This window comes from Lonchura striata, chromosome 24 (genome assembly GCF_046129695.1).
Source record: "Lonchura striata isolate bLonStr1 chromosome 24, bLonStr1.mat, whole genome shotgun sequence".
Lineage (NCBI taxonomy): Eukaryota > Metazoa > Chordata > Aves > Passeriformes > Estrildidae > Lonchura > Lonchura striata.
In genome coordinates, this window is record NC_134626.1 from 2,781,494 (window position 1) to 2,792,112 (window position 10,619).

Sequence of the window (10,619 nt, forward strand, 5' to 3'; positions counted from 1 at the left end):
TCAGACATTTTTCTTTGTGAAAAGATGGGAATGATACCCACTGAAAGTCTTTTGTTCCGACTGTAAAGACTTCCTGGTGTTCTGGATTCTTTTCCTGTTGTTTCTACAACACACACACAGAGAATGTCTTAAGCAAATGTAGCTCAATCAATACCTAAACCCAGGCTTTGGGAACACGTTGCAAATACTGAGAAAGCTGAACTACAGGAAAGAAAAGAACATTTTATTTATGTGCCTCCTCCAAGAGCTTCCTGGAGCTGATGGAATATGGGTCTTCCCTTAGCATTTCTAAATGGATACAATGGGTACTCATGTTCCAGAAAGACTAAGGATGAAAACAACAGCCTACTGCTATTCAGGGGGAAAAAAGTACATCATAAGGACTAATTTTTATGTTTTGATCTTGCCTAATGCCACTGGAGTGATGTCAGGGTGGGTTCTGTATAATTAATTTCTCCATTACAGCTTGCTTTTTCTGAGGGAGATGCTGGTGTTTATGGCAATCACCAACCTTACACAGGCTCCCTCTTCCCAGAAAAATGTTGGAAAGAATTTGCTGTACTGCAAAAAAAGCCTCTTGTAGCTGTCCTTATATTCCCTGCCACACCATGCCCAGCCACAGCACACAGAGATTAAAGAGCTGAAACCCCACATCTCTAATAGCTGTTCCAGGTTGTTTCCCATTAAGCAGGCTGTCGCTATTGGAAGCAGGACACAAAGTGCAAAAACAAGGATACATTACGCTACCTTTTCCAAGAACTCTGGAAAGCTGGGCACTGTGTCCCAGTTTGTGCACTGTGAATCTTGACTGATGTCTTTCAGTAGCAAAAGCCAGGTTTTTTCACACTCATTTAATTCTTCCTTTTCAAACCAGGAACGTCTGTCAGTCGGTGCCCTGTAATGACACAGTCCAATAGTTTGAAGTTGGGAGAGAAGAAAGAAAATACTCTTAATACTAATTTTTGCCTCTTTTTTTCTGGAACACAAAGACATTATTGAGCCTGCAAACTATTTTTCGCAGCTTTATATGACTTATGTAATTTGTACACCTAGCAAAAAATTAACGTCTAAATGCTTTCCCTTCTGCTTGTAACAAATGAGCAGTAGGTATCTATCCCTATCTTCACTTCCAAGTGGAACAGTTAAGTGCAGCCACTGTTTTATCTTGATTTATCTTCTCAAATACCAAACTTAACACCTGCTGAGCAGAGAAATCATGGACGTGTTTGCACTGAGGGTGGCAATTGCATCGGTTCCCATGTATGTCTGGACATTCCACATTGCCATTTGAAATTACTGATTATCTTCCCAAACAACTTGATTTAACTGATCCTAGGAACTATATACATTTAAAAGTGATGTTGTATAAAGACAATTCCAAGGGAAGGATGGATTGTTTATGCGACAATGGTATTTCCAACATTCTTCCTGATGCGTTTTCTTGGGTCACTGTCCAAGAATGAAGCTGCAGGGAAAAAATTAGAAACAACATGCCCTCAAAGAGCAGAGTGTTCAACATCTCACAGCCCATGGTGGAAGGGACACACAAACCGAGCCACTCACTGCCTTCTGTCCTCCCCAGCTCCGGGGCTGGGAAAAACAGGAAATATTTCTGCGCTCCTGTGAGCGCAGAAAACTGAGTTTTCATACATTAACTTATCTCAGGCCCTGTCCTCGCCAGTGCTGTTCTGTGCCGAGGAACGTGTGGCAGGCTAGGGGCCCGCCGTGCTTTATCCTGCAGTTTTGTCTCTATTTTTAAAAGGCGCTACGGGTGGTGTTTTATGAAATAACCTTTAAGACACAGATCTGACCGCGAGTCGTCGGAGCGGTGCAGTCTGGCCCCCGGAGCCGATCCGGTCCCTCAGGACCGATTGATCACCCGGAGCAGATTCGGTCCCTCAGGGCGGATTGATCACCCGGAGCCGATTCGGTCCCTCAGGGCGGATTGATCCCCGGAGCCGATTCGGTCCCTCAGGGCCGATTGATCCCCCGGAGCCGATTCGGTCCCTCAGGGCCGATTGATCCCCCGGAGCCGATTCGGTCCCTCAGGGCCGATTGATCCCCGGAGCCGATTCCGTCTCCCAGGACCGATTGATCCCCCGGAGCCGATTCGGTCTCCCAGGACCGATTGATCCCCCGGAGCCGATTCGGTCCCTCAGGACCGAATGATCACCCGGAGCCGATCCGGTCTCCCAGGACCGATTGACCCCCCGGAGCCGATCCGGTCTCCCAGGACCGATTGACCCCCCGGAGCCGATTCGGTCCCTCAGGACCAATTGATCACCCGGAGCCGATTCCGTCTCCCAGGACCGATTGATCCCCCGGAGCCGATTCGGTCCCTCAGGGCCGATTGATCCCCCGGAGCCGATCCGGTCCCTCAGGGCCGATTGATCACCCGGAGCCGATTCCGTCTCCCAGGACCGATTGATCACCCGGAGCAGATTCGGTCCCTCAGGGCGGATTGACCCCCCGGAGCAGATTCGGTCCCTCAGGACCGATTGATCCCCCGGAGCCGATTCGGTCCCTCAGGACCGATTGATCACCCGGAGCCGATTCGGTCCCTCAGGACCGAACGATCACCCGGAGCCGATCCGGTCTCCCAGGACCGATTGATCCCCCGGAGCCGATTCGGTCCCTCAGGACCGATTGATCCCCCGGAGCCGATTCGGTCTCCCAGGACCGATTGATCCCCCGGAGCCGATTCCGTCTCCCAGGGCCGATTGATCCCCCCGGAGCCGATTCGGTCCCTCAGGACCGATTGATCCCCCGGAGCCGATTCGGTCCCTCAGGACCGATTGATCCCCCCGGCCCCGACTCACTGGGGCCGCGGTGGGGGCTCGGGGCCGGGGCTGCGCTCCCGGCCGCGGGCGGACGGCGCCGCCCGGGGCTTCAGGCGCAGCTTGGCGGCTCCTTCCTCACACATGGCCGAGGCTGCCCGCGCCTCGCCGGGGGACGGCGCTGGCGGCCGCGGGAGGGTGGGGAGAGAGGGCGGCCAAGACTTCCTCCTCTTTCTCTTCCTCCTCCTCCTCCTCCTGCCCCGGGCGCGCTGCCGGGGCTGTGACTCGCCGCCCTCAGAGCCGCCCTCAGGGCCGCCCTCAGGGCCGCCCTCAGGGCCGCCCTCAGAGCCGCCCTCAGAGCCGCGCTCATGGCGCGGGGCGGCGGCAGCGGGCGGCTCTGAGGGTGCCCTGAGGGGAGCCCGCCGCTCCCCAGCCCGTGCGCCCCTCAGCCGCAGGGGGCTGGTCTGCCTGTAAACCAGCCTTTTTTGGTGTTGCTTTTACCCGCAAACTTTATGTTTTGAGAGGGTTTTGCTGTGTGGGAAGGGCAGGGTGAGGGGCTCTGCTGGGTGGTCCCTGTGGCAGAGGGGGACAAGATGGCGGCGGGCCGGGGCGGGGCGGTCCCGCCCTGCGTCTGGAGCTGCCAAAGGCTGTTCTTCCAAAAATTAAAATTCACTGGGAGCGCACCTCTCACCTAATTTCGCTTTTAGAGAAGAATCCGAAGTGATGCGATTTAACTTTTTTGGCCAGAATGTCGCCTTGCTAGAGAGGGTTTAAACACTCCCCAGCCGGCAGTGGTCTCAAAAACAGACCCCAGAGGAATAGTGACAGACACTTCATCCTCCAACAGTACATGAAAGGATCAGAAAGTAACTCTGCTGTTTAAACTCCTAACAAGTGATGCAAAAAATAACTGCAAGGAAATAAATCCATTTGGTAACATGTGTTTATGAGGGAGCACCAGTGATGAGGACTCTTCGCATAAAACCAATTTTTTATTGGTAAAACATGAGTCCAAGTCCACATTCTTCTTCTGTAACTGCATTTATGTGCTCCTGGATGTCTGTGGACAGTGCAATCCTTGGATTTTTCACAGTAGAAAGGAGGCATCAGTATCGACCGATAGAGGTGAATTCACATGTGAATTGCTGTGTTGGTCACACAGCCCAGCAAAAATGTATTAAGTAACAGTTGGCATGACTTAATATGTGCTTTGAGTGGATCTGAACCTTGAAAATGAGTATCAGAGTTCAGAGATTCACATTTCACATAAATTTAAAGCTGTAGGCAGGTCCATCCAGAGGTGTTTCAACTGAGGATGATTCTGTCTGTGCAGAAATCTGGGAAGCTCTGCCCAGTCTTCACCTTCCCTGTGTTAAATCAGGTACTTTCTTATTCCTGTGAGTCCATAATACCTTTAACTCTATATAATAGATAATTTCTTAACTTTAAAGCAGCATTAATAGGTTTCCTTTGGTGGGTAAAAATCTTGGAAGTGCAGTGTTCGGTTGCTCCTGGGGTCTGTATGGGTTTATACAATAGATAGCTGAAAAACCAAAAAAATTTTAAAAATTGTATTATTAGAAGACCAGCATTAAGCTGTGTGATGGGCAGAGTAAAACGAGAATGAAATCCAGGATGAAAGAAAATACTGGAAAAGTCAACCCCTGTCACACAGACTAACCTTTTCCCACATTCATATCTGTTACAGCTACTGCAGTGCCCAGGGAACACCCAAGGTACAGTCGCAGGGTTCTGTCATTTTTGTTGCCATTTAGAAGCCGCTTCTCAGTGTGGTGAAAGGAGACCCCAGGAAATCGGTTCTCCTTTCCTTCTTTGTCCAGAAAGGTGTTTCCCCAAAAGCTGCAGGTGGAACAAGGTAAGTGGAACAGAGGCAAAGGGTGAATTTGGATCTGAAGGGTTTAGAGAGGAAGGTGTGGTCACAGCAGAGACAAAGAACAGCAGGAGAAAGGGGGTGTAAATAAAGCAAAAGTGTGAATTGAAGAGGGGTTTGGGGGTGGAAGTGGTGGGACATGAAATGAGGAGGGGTAGAAATCTGATTTCACAACCAGCTGAAGAAGTGTTCCTTGGGGGATTTCACTCAGGATCACTGGGAATTGTGGCCCAGCGCTGACTGTCACCACATGGAGGCAGCAAACTATGCAAAACCAGGGATTTAACAAAACCCGGGGGGCTGTGGGAGCACTCCAAACACACTCCTGGGTGTATCTATGCTAACGATCAGTGATGCCACAAGATTTCTTTTATTCCCGTGGTGTTTGGGTTAGTGTTTTATGTTTTATGACTCCTTGGATACTCCTTGGACAATCTTCTGCTGCTAAATCGTGTGCTGTACCCATGGATTTATGTTGTTAGATATGACTTCTCCCAGAGCAGCCATCAGGAGTGCAGCCTGTTCTTCATGCTGGAGGTGTTGCTGTGTGGTGCTGTGAGCACTTACAGCATTTGCAAAAGCTTTATTATGGGGAAACATAAAAATTGGTTATTGTGCAGTAAGGGCCACAAATGAAAGAATAAAAAAAAAAGAATAGGGAAAAATATTATTGCCGCTTCTGCTTATAAAATGCAAAAGGAGAAAACCTTGCTTCTTTAGCAACTGTAGATTGTAGATGGGTTTAGATTTTGTAGATTTAACTGAAAATTCTAAGGTTTTTTTGATTGCTATCTGTTTAATGATACCCACTCTAACCATGTCATGAATGTTTTCATCCTTGCTCTGCTTCTCTAACTACCTGCAGATTTCAAACTAGAAATCTTTGTCCATTAAGGGCATTTAGTATTTTTCATCTGCATCTTTCTGGAATGAATCATGTACTAAGAATAGGAAGGCAAAGTAGAATAGGACCTGTTCTTGGGCTTGCCCCTTTGCACAAGACCTTATCTTCTGTTTCCTCCACTGCATGAAAATCCCATTACTTTTTGCTTGATTTTGGGTCTTGCTAATTTAATAATTAGAATGTTTAGTGGTGTTAGGAAAAATGTTCTCCTAGAAATGCAGAGAATAGTCTTTATCATAATCAGCCTTGACTGGATTTGAGCCAGTGGTCAAGGGATTTGAGCTTGTGGAAGCCAGAATGCTTCTACAGATTATCTGCAGGGATTTCCTTGTAAATGGAGTGCCAGCATGTGTAGTTATCTCTTCCCTGTTGAGTCTCATCAAGCTGCACACACTTAATCTTTACTTATATGGTCCCTGATTCTTGCTGTAAAGTGGGGCCTCAGTTTTAACTTTTGCTCTCAGGAAGAAGGGGCTATTATAACAAATTCTAATCCTTTTGCAGTTCCACAATCACTAAAGCCTGTAAATTGCCTGCCAAACAAACCAAGTGATCTTTTCCTGGGCTGAGGGAAAGAGGAGAGTGTAAAACGCAGGTGCCAGCATTTGCTGGGGAAGAACTGGTACATTATCAACTAATCCGCCTTCTGCTATTTCTGATTTCCTCCCCAACAGCTGCAGCATTGAATGAGAGCTTCTGCATTTGGGAAGAATTAGAAAGCTTGGTAATGCAGGGTCTCTATTACAGATACAACAGCTCACAGACAGGGAGGAGATTTTTGCTGCCGGTGTAGAATTTGGAGTGCTAGGCATTTTATAGCCTGGAAAAATTGTAATTTTCAGCTGTTGTTATGGAGTAATCAATGAAGAAGAGATGCCACAGTTTCTGCTGGGTTTCTCTCAGAGTCTGATGTCATTGCATGCAGGAGCTATTATTTTTTTTTAAAGTGCCACTTTGAGGCTGAAGCACATACAGTTTATATTGAAACTTCTTTTTTTATGACGACTGATGCTCGCTGATAGTTTTAGACCTTCTGAAATATCATTTCTTCTGTAGTGATAGCTCCAGTATCAGATAAAAATGTTCAGAAGAAATTGTTCCTTGCTAGACCATTTAAATATTATTATATTTGAAGTATTTTGTCTAATCAATGCTTAGCTTAGGAGTACATGTTGATAAGTTTTTGTCCTTGTCAAATAGTCTGTGACTTCACTCAAGGATGAGTGATGCCATTTTGCTAAATGTAATAAAGGACAATGTCCCCAAAGAGATCACAATGTGCAGAGCAGCAGGGAGAGCTGCTGCAGCAAATGTCCCACAGCTGAAATGCTCCACTCTAACGTCACAACATGTCCCCTGAACAGCCCAGTGGCAGCAAATGTAGCCCTGGAAAGAGTAACCCAGCAAACTGACCCACTCAGTCCAGTGCTAATCACTGGCTGTGGTGAAATGGGAAAGTCTGACTCTTTGCGTTCATGTGATGTGTTACAATTAAACCACAAAATGAGGAGAGCTGGGTAAGACTGGCTTAGTCAGGAAAATAAAGATGACGTGCATTTCACTTTGAGAAGTGCAGGCTCATTGCTGCTTCCAGAGAAAGTCAGTTCAGTGGAGACAGTTTTGTGGGCTCGCCTTAATTTTAGTTGCAGGAGACATTCTCTTTCCCACAAAAAGTCACTGCCTTTGAAACCTGTTCCCTCTGGTAGCACACCAAAGCTGAATTTGCCAACGTGCAGCACCCAGTACACGACTCATCTCTTCAATTCAGCCTTTCCAAATGCAAGGACAGATCAGCACCTCTGTGGCTGGAGATGGAAAACCCAGCTTTGTGACATTTATATGCCAAGATGGGAAGACCTAAAAAGAGGACTAGGGAGACTAGCATGGCATTTGCGGGTACCAGGTTGCCAAGGAGGCATATTGTATTGAAACAGTTGCCTGGGAAACATTTAAAAATACATTGAATGGAAAAGCATATGTGATGTGCCCACAAGTGTTCTGTGTGAATGAAATGCCATGGCTGATGATGGCACCAAGAGACTGTTACTATTACATGTAAAAATGCTGCAAGTGATGTGTGGTTTTTTCCCCTTTTGTGGTGTTTTCCTCCCTGTTTGCAGGAGGTACACAAGGGAAGGTTGTTTTGCTCTTGGCTGATGGATTAAAGTGAATATGGGGAAGGTGGAACACACAGGCAGCAGCAGCAGCTGGTGATGGCAAAAGCAATTTGGCTTCATTTAGGCAACCTAAACCAATTGACAAGGAGCCTGCACAATTCCCCCTCAAAAGTAACAACAGCACTAGTCAAACTCCTACAGTATAAAGATAAATGGTTCTCTGAGCATTGCCACTTTAATTGGTGCTAAAATGGGTATTGGGAAGCTCTGATGTCATTGCAGTGGGACTTATATGTAAACATCATGGAAAATGTAGGGGTTTTGATCAAAGGTTGGACAACATATATGAAAAAGTTTCTCACTGACCTTGTTTTTTTGTTTAGGGCACCGAAATAGAGAGAGATGATGGGATAAAGTTTCAGAAGACAGTTAACTGCTCTAGTCCTTCCTCAGATCAGAGTCAATTACTGAGAGATGGTGCTGACAAAAAAGAATGATGTCACTAGAACCAAAACAAACAATCATATTCACTCTTTGTCTCACAGAAAAAAAAAAACCCCAACACCTTATTTTCACATGCAGCCAAGAAAAAAGGGAACTAGGAACTGTAATCTTTGATTTCCTGCCTTGGACAAAGAGATTCATCTGTTAGCAACTTCCAGATATTAAAATGCACCTCTCCTTCCCTAAGAATGAGTGGCAGGTGTGAGGCTGGTTAGGATTATGGTCACCCTGCCTAATCCTCCTTTGGAGATTTAGAAACAAATATCCAACTCTTGATTTGCTAGAGGCTTAAGAAGCCTGTTTGGGAGCCAGCAGATTTAGTTTGGTCCAGGCTTTATGTAGTACAGTAAATTTTTTGGACGAGAGATGCAGTGGAGAGGAGTTCAGTTGAGTAAGAAGGAAGGTCTGGAGGCCTTTTTGTTGGTGGTATCTTGCAAAGAGGGACCAGGGCCTTGGCTCCTGGAAGATGTTGCCTGTTTGGGGCTGGGAAGTTTGCTGCCTGTCTGGTGAGTGCAATTCTCCAGGGAGAAGGACATTCTGCTGACTTTGCTGTCAGTTTGGCCAGTGAGGAGATGCTTTTTGGCATTCTGGTTATCTCCTCATTTCAGCACAAGCTGCTCAGGGGTCTGAGGTGGTGCAATGATCACGTTGGAAAACCATGAATCAGATGAAGTCTCCTTGGTGTCAGTCAAGTCCCAGAATCACTCATCATTTTTCTGGCCCAGTGTGTGTTTGGTTAAATCAAGTCCTGCTGTTTCTAGGCCCTGGGGTTAGTGTAAGAGAGGAGGAGAATCTGCCTTTCATCCTCTCAGAAATTTGCAATGCGATTGAAAACTTGGAGAGAATGTGTCAGATCTCAAACAAAGATTAGGTTTGATGGCACGGAGCCGTGGGTTCTGTGGCCCAGCCCAGAATTCTGCTGAGGGAGTTGTATCATCTCCCCATACTTTAAAGGGTTTAGACTCTGAGTTTAGGGTGAAATATGGCTTGAGGTTTTCATATTTATTTCTTGTTTGCTTTCTTCTTTTTTTTTGGGTTGGATTTTTTTTTGTTGTTGTTGTTTTTGTTTTTATTTAATTCTAAATGTATCTCACAAATTATAGCCAATAGAAGTCTGAGTTCCACTTCTTTTCTTCATTTGAAATCAACATACTAAGGAGCTCCACAAAAAAAAAAATCCATAAATCACTTGTTTATGGGCATGAAACCACAAAACAGTGGGACAAAACTACCCTACTAGTTAATGTGGTGTGATTTTTATCCATAACTACAATGGTGTATAAAATCAACATAAAATAGAATGTAATTCAACAGATGAGTATGTCTTTATTGCTTCAATAAATGCGGGTAGTAGGTTTAGTTACTTTTGCAATTTTTTAGGTCCTGACTAGTGTTTTAGAAAGAAAATAGGATAAGTCTGAAGGAATAATCAAAGCTGTGGAGGCAAATATAAATCTTTTCACTCTGGAGGGTGTATTTTCATATTCATCCTCCCTTTGTCATTAATGCTTTGATAAAAGAAATACTAAATGGGATTAATTTAGAATCCTGACAGCAAAATACAGGAGTGCTCTAGTTTCTTTTCTTCCAGGTGTCATTTATTTAATTGTATCAGACATGGGCTGAGTTTGGTTTATTTACATTGTCTTAATACCCACTGAACTGAAACTGCATTGAGACGTTGTCCGTGTGAGAGGTCGCTGTGCCTGGCTCGTCCCTTGCTGTGACTACACCCGACCAGAGGTGCTGGCCAGGGCTGGGCCTGCCTCTGCTGTCACTCTGCAGCTCCCAGCAGCTGTCAGTCAGATCCATTCAGTCAACTTCAGCACAAGAAAGCTGATGCCTTCCTGCCACATCCCAAAACTGCTGTTAACAAAGGGTAACTTCATGCTGCTGCTCCTTTCATGAGTGAGTTTGGAATCGAGCTCATTTTGGAGGATTTTCCCCAACAGAAGCTCTCCTGCTCCCCAAATCCATTTTGCTGTTCTTCAGTCCAACTGTCCTGCTCTCATAGAAATTCTTGGATTTCCCCTTTTGATCAGTGGGAAGTGCTCTGAGGGAGATGTGTGGTAGCTAAACCAAGATGTTGTGGTGCTGGCTGAGGACAGGAAACATGTTCAGTTAGCTGAAGTGCTTGCTCTGGTTTGTACCACAGTCTGGTTCCATCATTAGCCTGTTTTTATGAGTCTGTCCTCCCATACTGGAATCAGATGTTTTATCAGAGCACTCTGAGGAAAAGCAGCAGCCTCACAGCTCTCCGTGACTGTGCTGTACCCTGTAGAAAATGAGTTGTTTGACTTAAAGCCACATCCCACCAGGGAAGAGGCAACATCACAGAGAGCTGCAAAAATATTGGCACCATCAAACCTCAGTATCAAAGGAAGAGATGAATCCGGGTCTTCCAAGAAGCTGTTTGGGCCTAATTG